General features: G+C 40.1%; 1 non-coding gene across 1 annotated transcript; it reads right to left on the bottom strand.

Moving 5' to 3' along the window:
• Nucleotides 1-3113: 3113 nt before the first annotated feature.
• LOC106577751 (uncharacterized) lies at nt 3114-8823 on the bottom strand. The gene is made up of 6 exons (XR_014381408.1): nt 8531-8823; nt 8062-8409; nt 7116-7460; nt 5290-5394; nt 4362-4417; nt 3114-4109 (listed from the first exon to the last, which is right to left on the bottom strand). It is a non-coding gene; the product is annotated as an uncharacterized LOC106577751 (transcript).
• Between the last annotated feature and the right edge of the window lie 5059 nt (nt 8824-13882).

The following is a 13882-nucleotide window of genomic DNA, read 5'->3' as shown; positions in this document are numbered from 1 at the left end:
CTGTGGTCTTTGTTCCCTTTGAAGCCTACTGCCTGCCCTCTGCTGGGTAGTTGGTGTACATAAAGTTCAAAGAAGTGAAGACAGCTGTGGCACTGGATGGTATGTTTCTCAAAATACCCATACTTACACCACAATACATGCTCCCACTCTTACCCAATAAAAAGCAATCTAAAACGTATATGTTTCGAAAGGTTAGTAAAAATGTTAGCGGATTTTTTATTTATTTTATCGCATACGCAGAGCATGCTGTATATTCAAACAATATTTACAGACGTGCATATTTTATAATGCACTCACATAATTTGCTTTATAAAACTAAAATTATCTCAGTCCCACTCATGACGTCTCACCCCAGAGTAAACCACATTCATTGTCCTTTCGCTTATATTATGTTCACATAATTTAAACCCAGAGGCGTGACATCGCAAGATTTAAGGAACGCTTGCGAAACAGAAACAGAACAGCCTGGGGTTTGAGAGGTCAATGAGAGAAGTGAAAAATGATTACTTACTTTAAATTTCTCAATCTAAAGGCACAACCTAGATTCGGTCCATATCTTAACTAGTTCAACATCAAATTACTCCAACCTCGTGAAAGTGACGAACTGACACGTTTTCACTTTCTTTAAAAATAACTTTACATCAAAGTAGTGCCTTTGATTTGACGGCTTGCTCAATTCGGGCGAGAAGACCCGCTCGACCTGGTGACGTGTATTTACACATTAGTTTTGCTATACAAAGTCGCCATAAATGTGGTGAAGGACTCAATGGAACGCAAACATCAACCAGATTGGCGCACGTTCAACAAATCTGATCTAACTAACTGGATATTCGTCATTTATTTACTAACGGCCCACAATGTCTGTACTTAAGTCTGATTTTGAGTTATTTGTCTGTTTTCGGGGCATAACATGTAGAAGTTGTCCCTTTTCAGGTTAAGATGAAGTGACTGCTAATAGGCTGGACACTTTATAAACGTGTAAATTTTATCAATGCTTTTTTTCTGATAACTAGTTCATTGCATCTGCCTTGGAGCCCAGTTTCATAATATTACCATATGTCCCAGCTGCTTGCCATAGTTTTGAAGTAATCACGAAAAAACTGGCCTTATTAGGGCATTTTTCACCCTGCCAGCTCCTATTAGTTCTATTGAGAACCATCCCCACAGCATGATGCTACCACCACCATACTTCACCATAGGGGTGGTGCCAGGTTTCCTCCAGACATGACACTTGGCTTTCAGGCCAAAGACTTCAATCTTGTTTTCATCAGACCAGAGAATCTTGTTTCTCATGGTCTGAGAGTCGTTTGGAGCCTTTTTGCAAACTCCAAGCAGACTGTCATGTGCCTTTTACTGAGGAGTGGCTTCTGTCTGGCGACTCTACCGTGAAGGCCTGATTGGTGGAGGGCTGCAGAGATGGTTGTCCTTCTGGAAGGTTCTCCCATCTCCACAGAGGACCTCTGGAGCTCTGTCAGAGTGACCATCGGGTTCTTGGTCACCTCCCTGACCAAGGCCCTCCCCCGATTGCTCAGGTTGGCTGGGCTGTGTTCTTGGGGACCTTTAATGCTGCAGACATTTTTTGGTACGCTTCCCCAGATCTGTGCCTTGACACAATCCTGTCTCGGAGCTCTAAGGAGACTTGACACCAATCAAGTAGTAGAAACATCTCAAGGATGATCAATGGAAACAGTCTCATAGCAAAGGGTCTGAATACTTATGTAAATAAGGTATCTCTGTTTTTTATGCTAAAATAAAATTGCAAAAGTTACTTAATAATCTGTTTTTGCTTGTCATTATGGGGTATTGTGTGTAGATTGAGGAGGATTTTTTTCTATTGAATCAATTTTAGAATAAAGCTGTAATGTGGGAAAAAGTCAAGGGGTCTGAATATGCGCTGTATATAGCCATTGATTCTTGAAGAATAGAACTGAAATACTTCATGACCTTAGTTCTACTGTCCTACCGAAAATATAAGTCAATCAGAGCCAAATATATTTACCCCATTGTTTAAAAACGATGTAATTGTGAACTATAGCTTCAAAATATGGTTAAAACTATAATGTTGATCTCAGATGGTCAGTCAAAACCCTTGTCTTTGGATTTCAGTGGTTACATTTCTCCAGCCCCATCCCTCAGCTGTTATCCAAAAAAAGTGGTGAGTTCTTTATTGTTTGAATCCCAGATTGCCCTTTAAATAAACATGATTTTGGTTGAAATTATGTGTGGTGTGATTGTGAGAGGTGTTTTAGATATAATTCCATCCATAAGTAAGCAGGGACCAAGTCTTTTCAGGTCAGCAGGTTCATATTGATGTGGGGGTATATTCATTAGTGTACACAGAAGCAAAACATTTTGCAACGAAAACAAGCATTTGTCATTAGACAAAGTTCAGGTTCGTGTTTCTGCACGTTTGGTTCCTAGTGAATGCACCCCTGGTTCGATTTTATAGGTCCCTGGTAAGTTACAAAAGTATACTGAACAAAAATATAAATGCAACAATTTCAACTATTTTACTGAATTACAAATGAAATAAAGAAATCAGTCCATTTAAAATAAATTAGGCCCTAATTTATGGATTTCACATGACTGGGCAGGGGCGGAGCCAAGCCCACACACTGGGGAGCCAGGCCCAGCCAATCAGAATGAGTGTTGCTCCATAAAAGGGCTTTATTACAGACAGAAATACTCCTCAGTTTCATCAGCTGCCCGGATGGCTGGTCTCATGATCCCAGAAGCTGGATGTGGAGGTCCTGGGCTGGTGTGGTTACACGTGGTCTGCGGTTGTGAGGCTGGTTGGAAGTACTGCCAAATTCTCTAAAACGACGTTGGAGGCGACTGATGGTATAGATATTAACATTAAATTCTCTGGAAACAGCTCTGGTGGTCAAATCCTACAGTCAGCATGCCAATTGCATGCTCCCTCAACACTTGAGACATCTGTGGCATTTTGTTGTGTGACAAAACTTTTTATTCCTTTTATTGTAGCAACACAAGGTGCACCTATGTAATGATCATTCTGTGGATGGATTATTTTAGCAACGGAGAAATGTTCATTAAAAGGGATGTAAACAAATATGTGCAAAAAATCTGAGAGAAATAAGCTTTTTGTGCTTATGGAATATTCAGGGATCTTTTATTTCAGCTCATGATATGTGGCCCCAACACTTTACATGTTGCGTTTATATTTTCGTTCAGTATATAATTAATTGAGCATTCATATGTATTAAAACCTATATGGTAAATAGTTGTGGCTGTACTTTTGAAAACTTGGTTTTAAAAGTGAGACTATAATAACATTTTAAACCACGATCTTGATTGTTCACGCTGGTTTGAGTGTCCTTTCCAAACAAGGGTTGAGAATTTATCATTTCCTTTTGTGAGTATCCCAAAGATAGTCTCCTTTTCTAGAAACCCATATAGATGGCAAATACCATCCAACTATATTGTTGCAGGTCCCATGTGGCTCAGTTGATAGAGCATGGTGCTTGCAATGTCAGGGTTGGTTGTGGGTTTGATTCCCAAGGGGGACCAGAATGAAATAGTATGATAAATGTATGCACTCGCTACTGTAAGTTGCTCTGGATAAGAGTATCTGCTAAATTACTAAGATATAGCTAGCCATCATCATATGACTGACTGGTGACGAGTTCCTTTTGGTGTGCCTGTGGTCTGTTCACTTTGTGGAAGGCTACTGCCCTCTGCTGGATAGTTGGTGTACATACAGATCAAAGAAGTCGAGACAGCTCTGGCACAGGATGGTACGTCCTTATCAAAGTCCCCTTACACACACACATCACATGCTCCCTCTAATAGTAATCTTAAATATAGATATATTTGAAAGTTTATTAAAACATTTAGCAGAATTTCTGTTAATTATGTTCACAGCATATTACTTTTACAATGCACTCTAAATGGCATTATAAAATTGCATTATAAAACTATTGCACTATAAATCATGAATCCCAGTTCCACTCATGATGACCTCTCACCCCAGAGTAAACCACATTCATGTCCGTCTCTCTGGTCTCTCTCTCTGGTTCTGCTCTCCTCTTGGTCTTCCTTGAGGAGAAACTCATGGCAGCATAGTTCAGCTCCTCTCCCTCATCTCTCTGTAGATGAGAATTAGTCAGATAGTCTACCTCACAAGGTAGAGTGCTGTGTACAGTTGAAAAAGATGTGTGAAAGTGAATTACAATACTGGGCTGCTAGCCATTTTCATTTAAACGATACAATGCAATTTTATTGTGGAAATATATTATTTTGTTCTTTACACAAGTTGTCACATCCTTTTCAGATGTAATGTTATTTTTAGCGTGATAAATTGTTCATAAAAGTTTAGGTAAACAGGTAACATAGTCTACCTCCTTGTCAGGACAGGAAGGGGCTGTAACACCACTTTGAGGCTGTTGAGGCAAATCTGCTTGACAAAAAGGAGAATTATTAGGACAGTGTGCATTTTGGGGACAGGATGTGCTAGTGCCACTGCCTTCTCTATAAAAATTTAATTATAGCCTAGAAGCTATACCCGGTGGATTTATTAAAGGCCTAGTGCAGTCAAGAATAAGGTTTTCCTCTGTTTTATATAGACCGAGTGTACAAAACATTAGGAACACATGCTCTTTCCATGACACAGACTGACCATGTGAATCCAGGTGAAAGCTATGATCCGCTATTGATGTCAGTTCTTAAATCCACTTCAATCAGTGTAGATGAAGGGGAGGAGAAAGGTTAAAGAAGGATTTTTAAGCCTTTGAGACAATTGAGACATGGATTGCGTATGTGTGCCATTCAGATGGTGAATGGTCAAGACAAAATATTTAAGTGCCTTTGAACAGGGCATGGTAGTAGGTGCCAGGTGCGCTGGTTTGAGTGTGTCAAGAACTGCAAAACTGCTGGGTTTTTCACACTCAACAGTTTCCTGTGTGCATCAAGAATAGTCCACCACCCAAAGGACATCCAGCCAACTTGACACAACTGTGGGAATCTTTGGAGTCAACATGGGCCAGCATCCCTGTGGAACGCTTTCGACACCTTGTATAGTCCATGCCTCGATTAATTGAGGACGTTCTGAGGGCAAAAGGGGGTGTAAATCAATATTAGGAATATTGAGATAAAAACCACTAATTCATTCACACTCTTTCTTAAAACACCCCTCAATCACTTTCATGGTTATTATTGCCGCAACATTTTACGGTAATGATCATCACATTGTATGTAATCATATTGTGAAGGTATGTGAATGAAAACACAAAATGGCAGTAAAATCAAAGGGCCTTAATGATACAGAACCTTTCTTCCGTCTCACACAGATGAGGAGGACAACGACGGCGATCAAGCTCAAGATGTTGGATACGATTAGAGCCAGGAGCTTGGGGTCCACCAGATCAGCAGGGCCTGTGGTTTAAATTAAGCTGTTGATATTCATTCTCAGTTAAACAGATATACATTCCCAGTCAAAAGTTTTTTATTTTTACTATTTTCTACATTGTAGAATAATAGCGAAGACATCAAAACTGAAATAAAACATTTGGAATTATGTAGTAACCAAAAAAGTGCTAAACAAATCAAAATATATTTTATATTTGAGATTCTTCAAAGTAGCCACCCTTTGCCTTGATGACAGCTTTGCATACTGTTGGTATTCTCTCAAGCAGCTTTATGAGGTAGTCACCTGGAATGCATTTCAATTAACAGGAGTTCCTTGTTAAAAGTTAATTTGTGGAATTTCTTTCCTTCAATCAGTTGTGTTGTGACAAGGTAGGGGTGATATAGGGAAGATATCCCTATTTGGTAAATAGGGTCCATATTATGGCAAGAAGTCCATATTATGGCCAAGTCCATATTATGGCAAGAACAACTCAAATAAGCAAAGGGAAATGACCGTCCATCATTAATTTAAGATGTGAAGGTTAGTCAATGCGGAAAGTTTCAAGGACTTTGAAAGTTTATTCAAGTGCAGTCGCAAAAACCATCAAGCGCTATAATGAAACTGGCTCTCATGAGGACCGCCACAGGAAAGGAAGACCCAGAGTTACCTCTGCTGCAGAGGATAAATTCATTAGAGTTAACTGCACATCAGATTGCAGCCCAAATAAATGCTTCATAGAGTTCAAGTAACAGACACATCTCAACATCAACTGTTCAGAAGAGACTGCGTGAATCAGGCCTTCATGGTCGAATTGCTGCAAAGAATCACTACTAAAGGACACCATTATGAAGAAGAAACTTGTTTGGGCCAAGAAACACAAGCAATGGACATTAGACCGGTGGATATCTGTCCTTTGTTCTGATGAGTCCAAATTTTATATTTTTGGTTCCAACTGCCATGTCTTTGTGAGAGAGTGGGTGAACGGATGATCTCTGCATGTGTGGTTCCCACCGTGTAGCATGGAGGAGGACGTGTGATGGTTTGGGTGTGCTTTGCTGGTGACACTGTCAGTGATTTATTTAGAATTCAAGGCACACTTAACTAGCATGGATACCACAGCATTCTGCAACGATACATCATCCCATCTGGTTTGGGCTTAGTGGGACTATCATTTGTTTTTCCAACAGGACAATGACCTAAAACACACCTCCAAGCTGTGTAAGGGCTATTGACCAAGAAGGAGAGATGGTGCTGCATCAGATGACCTGGCCTCCACAATCACCCAATCTCAACCCAATTGAGATGTTTTGGGATGAGTTGGACTGCAGCATGACGGAAAAGCAGCCAACAAGTGCTCAGCATACGTGGGAACTCCTTCAAGACTGTTGGAAAAGCATTCCTCGTGAAGCTGGTTGAGAGAATGCCAAGAGTGTGCAAAGCTGTCATCAAGGCAACGGGTGGCTACTTTGTTTACCACTTTTTTTCTTACTCTATGATTCCATGTGTTATTTCATAGTTTTGATGTCTTCATTATTATTCTACAATGCAGAAAATAGTAAAATAAAGATAAACCCTTGACTGAGTAGGTGTGTCCAAACTTTTGACTGGTGCTGTACATGTTACATTTTGTAAGCTTAGCCTTACACCCTTTTACAATTTAGAGTTGCATCAGCACATTTATTTTAGTTTGATTGCTCTTGAATTATGACAGGTACAAATCTAAATTCAGAGTTTAAAATCAAAATACCTCCAACATCTAGCTTTGTTCCATTCCCAAATAGTATCTCCCCACATGAGGCCACAGCACAGTAGTAAGTCCCAGCATCAGAAAGGCTGAGGTTCCTCTTGGGGAGGTTGTAGACACAGCTCTGTGTAGGAGACCCAGCCTCATGGCTCTTCTCACACTGATCACTCCTGTCTCCATGGGTGTAAATGATTCCTGGATGGGATTCTCCTGAACTATGTCTGAACCAATAGACACTGTGATCTCCTGAACAGGTCTTAGTGTGTATTGTACAGTTCAGAGTCACAGAGTCTCCTGGCTGGACTGACTCAGACACAGACTGCTGAGTAAGATGCTGGTTCCTGGAATCTTTTACACAATAAAACCAAGGTTCTAGTAAATGTTTGTTATATTACAATACAACCACTTGGAGAGCCTGATAGTCACATGTTAATACATTTACACTGAGTGTACAAAACATTATCAACACTTGCTTTTTCCATGACATAGACTGACCAGGTGAATCCAGGTGAAAGCTATAATCCCTTATTGATTTCACCTGTTAAATCCACTTCAATCAGTGTAGATAAAGGGGAGGAGACAGGTTAAAGAAGGATTTTTAAGCTTTGAGACATGGATTATGGGGTAAGACAAAATGGGCAGTAGGTGATAGCAGGTGCCAGGCGCATTGGTTTGAATGTGTCAAGAACTGCAACACTGATGGGGTTTTCATGCTCAACAGTTTCTTGTGTGTATCAAGAATGGTCCACCACCCAAAGGACATCCAGCCAACTTGACACAACTGTGGGAATCATTAGAGTCAACATGGGCCAGCATCCCTGTGGAATGCTTTCGACACCTTGTAGTCCATGTCCTACAAATTGAGGTTCTTCTGAGGGCAAAAGGGGGTGCAACTCAATATTAGGAAGATCCTAAAGTTCCTAATGTTTTGTACACATATGTTACTTACCCCCATGCATCAGAAACACACCCTTCCCGAAGATCATGGCATCGTAATCACGTGCAGCACAGTAATACATCCCCATATCTGATGGTCTAGCATCTGAAATAGTCAGCACAAAACTGGTTCCACTCTTCATTGCCGTAAACCGGGTGTTGTTGTTAAACTCTCCAAAGAACGTTGCGGTGTTGGAGTGAGTGTAAAGAGACAGCATCAATACTGGGGCTTGTCCTATTATTATCTTGATCCAGTTGTAGTAGTTGCCATCTTCTTCTGACGTGAGGCATTCCAAATGAACTCTGTCTCCAGACAGGAAAGTCTTTAAGACATCACTCTGGCTGATTTTATCAAGAGACCCTTAAAAATAATAAAACATTCATGACTTACTTTTTCTTACTAACTTTTTACAGGTTTTGTCTCAGCTGTTTCTAATCGAACTTGAACCCTAACCTTAAGCACTAAGTTAGATCAGCCTTACCTGTTTTAAACATCAGTAAAAATATGAGAAATAGTTGGGTTATTGTATAATTCCTTCTCTGATGATAGCATCTCATGTGTAGACTAGTCATCCTGTGTGTCAGATGAGAGTGAGAATCAGAGGGTTATGGGTGTCTTTTTATACTTGGCTTGGGTGATGGTCCACAGGCCTGATTGGCTGCTCTGTGAACTGTAAAGACACGGAACAGGATAACTTTGCCCTCCCCTCTGACTTTTTTCTGTCCTGATGTTACACAACAACAGTTTCCATTCTCTTCAGAAAAGCTATCGAGATATACACACCATATGGACCATATGAAACATCCTGGTCCTCATTTCAGTTCTTTAATTTCACTTTTTTACAGTAATACGACATGATTATGATTGGCAAGCTCCTATCTACTCACTCATAGATGTATCAGCAGCATTAACATTATTCATCAGAATGACAACTGCTTATGAATGCCTTCTCCAGTACTTCAATTCAAGAATCTTGGACATTGCGGCAAATTATTTTCTATCAGACAGAAACAATACTATTCATGCACTTTTTTTGTGATATTATATGATTGAATGCATACATTGAGGAGTGTTTCCACTTTTCCTTACATGATTTATCATTCTATTGATCTCAAAGTGACCAATATAGGCCCTCACCAACAGGGGGAATCTTGCTCTATGCTCCCTCAAATCTATTCTATAGATTACACCTATAAGGGTACTCCTTCATATTTCTATACTCCCAATACTTTTTCCAGTTATGCCATTTGTAACATATTATTTCATCTTGAAGATGAAAGTCATGACAACAACAGGTTGTGTTCTGTAAACATGTGGGATGAGTGTTGTTCAGACAGAGGGTTTGGTGAAACTGGGGGGTGGAGACCTTGGTTCCATCTGAAAGGGCACCATGTTCCCTACAGCAGGGTTCCCCATCTGGCTTTATTTGGCCCCCCAAGTTTTCTGAGCAATAAAAAATAAAATTATAACTGTGTGGAATTTTCATTGTTGGACAAAAAAAACCAGTAAAAAAAAAAACGCCAGGAAATCAGCTCCAACTGATTTTCATTTATGAAACCTGTTCCCAAATATTCCCATGCACAATAAAGGGACACGACATGATCGTATAAAAATGTGAGCAAGGTTTGAAATTATTATGTTTTAGTCAAACATATCTGTTTGGGTTTCTTTCGGTTAACTTGCAGTCCCGCTGCTGAATCTAGCTGATGATCCCTGCCCTGCCCTACAGTACATAGTGCAGTTCTTTTGACCAGGGCACATAGGGTGCCATTTTGGAAGCACATTTGTCATTTGGTTGATGCTGTAGGTAGATAACGGTTTTGGTAAAAGTAAACTAAGCCTTGATAAGTGCCTTACTGCACCCTCCTGTCCTACTAAACAATGAGGACATGAAAACAGTAAGCTAGAAGTGTAAGAGGTCAAATTACACCTGTGACATTTGGTTATCAACTTCTTCTGAATCCCTCTGTTCAGAACAAATACAGAAATTGAAAAAGTGCATGATGACCAAAGACATCACAAGACTCATCACAGGCCTTAGAAACACAATGAGACAAATAATATGCATGCAAATCAAATTGCATTGGTAGCAAACTATAACACATAAAACACATGATGTCACAGGAAATATGAGGTGTGAACTCAAAAGTACCTAAGAAAGAAACATTTATAGCACTTGTGCAAAGGCTTGATGTCTGTTTGTTTAGTTGTTGAGTGGAAACTTCTGAACACAGAGATCTTTGTATGAGGTGTGTGTTGTTTTCCATCCCTGTTCATACCAGCGAGGTGACACTGACCACAGGCCGAGTTGTTTTCCATCCCTGTTCATACCAACGAGGTGAAACTGACCACAGGCCGAGTATGTAACGTCTGCAGCGAATGCATCAGATGAAAGTCTGCAGAGAGGATTGACACCTGCCTCTGTATTGTTTATGGATGCATTTACTGTGAATGCAAATACATCATGGATGCACTATGACTGAAGTAGACCTACAAGTGCTCCAAAGTGTTCAAGATGTTGAATATAACATATTTTATGGGCTTTTTTGAACATAGCCCACTAAAGTATGGTTATGGTACTAAACAGAAGATGGCGGTGTGCAGGTGTCCCAAACCCCAGGTGTGCAACATACAGTATCGCTGTACATAGTGCATTAAATTCAATTCAACTGTATTATGATACATTGTGCACAAATCTAGTCTAGAGCCTGGAGTTTTTTGGTTTTGGTCAGGTATTTATAGTCTGGTAGTACGGATGGAAAGAGATGTGGGGCCTGATTGGTGAGAAGAGATTGTGCGGTTGAGAGAGAGAGAGAGAGAGAGATTGTGCGGTTGAGAGAGAGAGAGAGAGAGAGAGAGAGAGAGAGAGAGAGAGAGAGAGAGAGAGAGAGAGAGAGAGAGAGAGAGAGAGAGAGAGAGAGAGAGAGAGAGAGAGTGAGTGAGTGAGTGAGTGAGTGAGTGAGTGAGTGAGTGAGTGAGTGAGTGAGTGAGTGAGTGAGTGAGTGAGTGAGTGAGTGAGTGAGTGAGTGAGTGAGTGAGTGAGTTAGTTAGTTAGTTAGTTAGTTAGTTAGTTAGTTAGAACAACAGATCAGTGCGGTGAGAGATGAGAGCTCCAGGTCAGTCAACCTGTCAGTCTTCAGGTTGCTTGTCTTCAGCAGAGAGAGAGACTGGAATATAACTAGGCCTATCAGTGACAACATTATACACACAAACTCTTAAAAAAAAGTGTTTTGTACAAAGTCTTTTTTGAAATGTATTGGTTATTTCCCCTTAAATATGCAGTACAGTACATTACCACAATTATTATGAGTTTGGTTAAAGGGCCCAGTTTGTGGTAGTTTTGTTGCACTTTGTGTCCTAAAACTTATTTTAATCTTATTTACACAGAATTTGATATTCATGTCCAGACCTGTGTCATCTTTAATTTTAAGAGATGGTGATATACTGGGAATCAATTCTATAGTTGTTCTTTAAAAAAAATGGATTCCACTGTCTCTCAGACAAATGTTATCATGAGAGGTCCAGTGTTGTTCACCTCAGCATAAGAGAATCTCAATTGCATACTCCTCAAGTTCTCTCTCCTCAACTCCTTCTCAAAACCATTCGGATTAGAAAGCCCTCCCCTCTGACTTTGTCCTCCAATGGGTTTTGAGAAGGAGAGAGGACGCGAGGAATATGCTATTGAGATTCTCCCCAGGTCTCCCTCAACACTGATCTGCTCCTTCCTGTCTCCCACACTACAGGAAGTGATGCGTTGCTCACTGCTCCCTCCTACTCTACCTCGGGCCCCAACCATGATGCCCGTCACGAGGATTTTTGACAACTTGGAATAGCGGGGGGAGAGCACAACAACAACAGTCAACTCTAAAATAACTATTCAATATACACTAAGTGATAAAAAAATTAAGAACACCTTCCTAATATTTAGTTGAACCCCTTTTGCCCTCAGAACATCCTGATGTTCCTAATGTTTTGTACACTCAGTTTATATTTATTAGTCGGGGAATGTTCCACAGGGACGCTGGCCTAAGTTGACTCCAATGCTTTCCACAGTTGTATCGAGTTGGCTGGATGTCATTTGGGTGGTGGGACATTCTTGATGCACACAGGAAACTGTTGAGCATGAAAAACCCAGCAGCGTTGCAGTTCTTGACACAAACCGCCTGGCACCTACTACCGTATCCCGTTCCAAGGCACTGAAATATTTTTTCTTGCCCATTCACCATCTGAATGGCACACATACACAATCCATGTCTCAATTATCTCAAGGCTTTAAAATCCTTCTTCAATCCTCTAGAGTCTAGAGTTTTAAGATGGTCTTACCAAAGATAATTTAGCTATTTGATTTAGAATTTTAAGAGCCCTTTTAGGTATCGCAGCCCATGCACCCCCCCAGATATTTCTATCTTAAACAGACAGATTTTGATGGGGATTTTTGTATTATGTGAACTAGATTTCCGCAGTGGCCGGAAATTGTAGGCTAAGGGTTAACCTTTCTCCTCCCCTTTAGCTACACAGATTGAAGGGGATTAAACAAGTGACATCAATAAGGGATCATAGCTTTCACCTGGATTCACCTGGTCAGTCTATGTCATGGAAAAAGCAGCTGCATTAGTTCTTCATCAGTGCTACACTGATATCAACATTAAAACATTTAGACATTTTGTGGCAGCGTACACAACATGCTCCATCTCCATTATTAGACCTTTAGCTGTTTTCTTATTCCTTGTCCTCTTCTGACTGAATCTCAACGCTACGTAGTTTAGAGAGTCTGGGTCCTGACCCGGATCCTGTAGAAAACAAATAATAACATTACACAAAACATGCAAATACTGTATAAAAAAACAAACACTTCTAAAAGATAGCTTAATCCAAGTACTGTTATCTTTAGGTCATGTACACAAATCAAGTAAATTTAACAGTTTCTATTACCTGGCTATTTTGTGGTTGCAGTTGAGACACGATATCTGAATAAGGAAAGAGTAATTTCGGTCAGTACACAAACAGTTATTCAAACATTCATGTTACGTTGTGTATCGTTGACGTTATGGGGCTATTTTGCCTCCACTGGTCCTCAGATCCGTGTTAAGGTCAACAACATTATGAACTTTATCAAGTACCAGGTCGATTTTTAGCCAAAAACCTGGTTGCCTCTGCCAGGAGGCTGAAGCTTGGCAGGAAGTGGATCTTCCAGCAAGAGAATAATCCCAAACACACATCATAATTCACAAAGAAATGGTTAATTCACCACAAAAAATAAATAAATAATTGTCTCCGGACTTGAACACCATTGAAAACCTGCAGTTTGAATCGAAGAAGGCAGTCCATGAGCACAGATGAAAGAAATCAAGGATCTGGAAATATTCTGTCTGGAGGAATGTTCTAAGATCCCTCCTTATATGTCCTCTAATCTCATAAAACATTTTAGAAAAAGGCTCAGTGTCATTATCCTCGCAAGAGGAGGATGCTGGAGTATTGAAAACAGGGGTGCCAATAATTATGACTTGTTACACAAAATCTATTTCTCTGATCAATTGTGTTTGTATAAAATAATGTAATTTTCACAGTATTTGAATGATTTGTTTTATACAATCTTCTTTGCTCATCGTTATCAAGGGTGACAATAATTTTGGAGGTGACTGTATACGGATTGTGGTCCTCCACTGCACCTGTGTTTAGTCTGTTTGCATCTCTTCTGAACTCGAGGACCAGGATGAGGATGATTATCAGTAGAACAGCAGTTATAACACCCAGGATCACAACCAGTAGGAAGAGCTTCATGGTTCCATCAACCTTTCCTAAGGTTTCATTACAATGTCCTATTAGATCAGGG

Source organism: Salmo salar, chromosome 18, assembly GCF_965601325.2.
Source record: "Salmo salar chromosome 18, fSalSal1, whole genome shotgun sequence".
NCBI classification, from domain to species: Eukaryota; Metazoa; Chordata; class Actinopteri; order Salmoniformes; family Salmonidae; genus Salmo; species Salmo salar.
The sequence above is the reverse complement of the archived record's forward strand: the minus strand, read 5'-3'. Positions and strand labels throughout refer to the sequence as shown.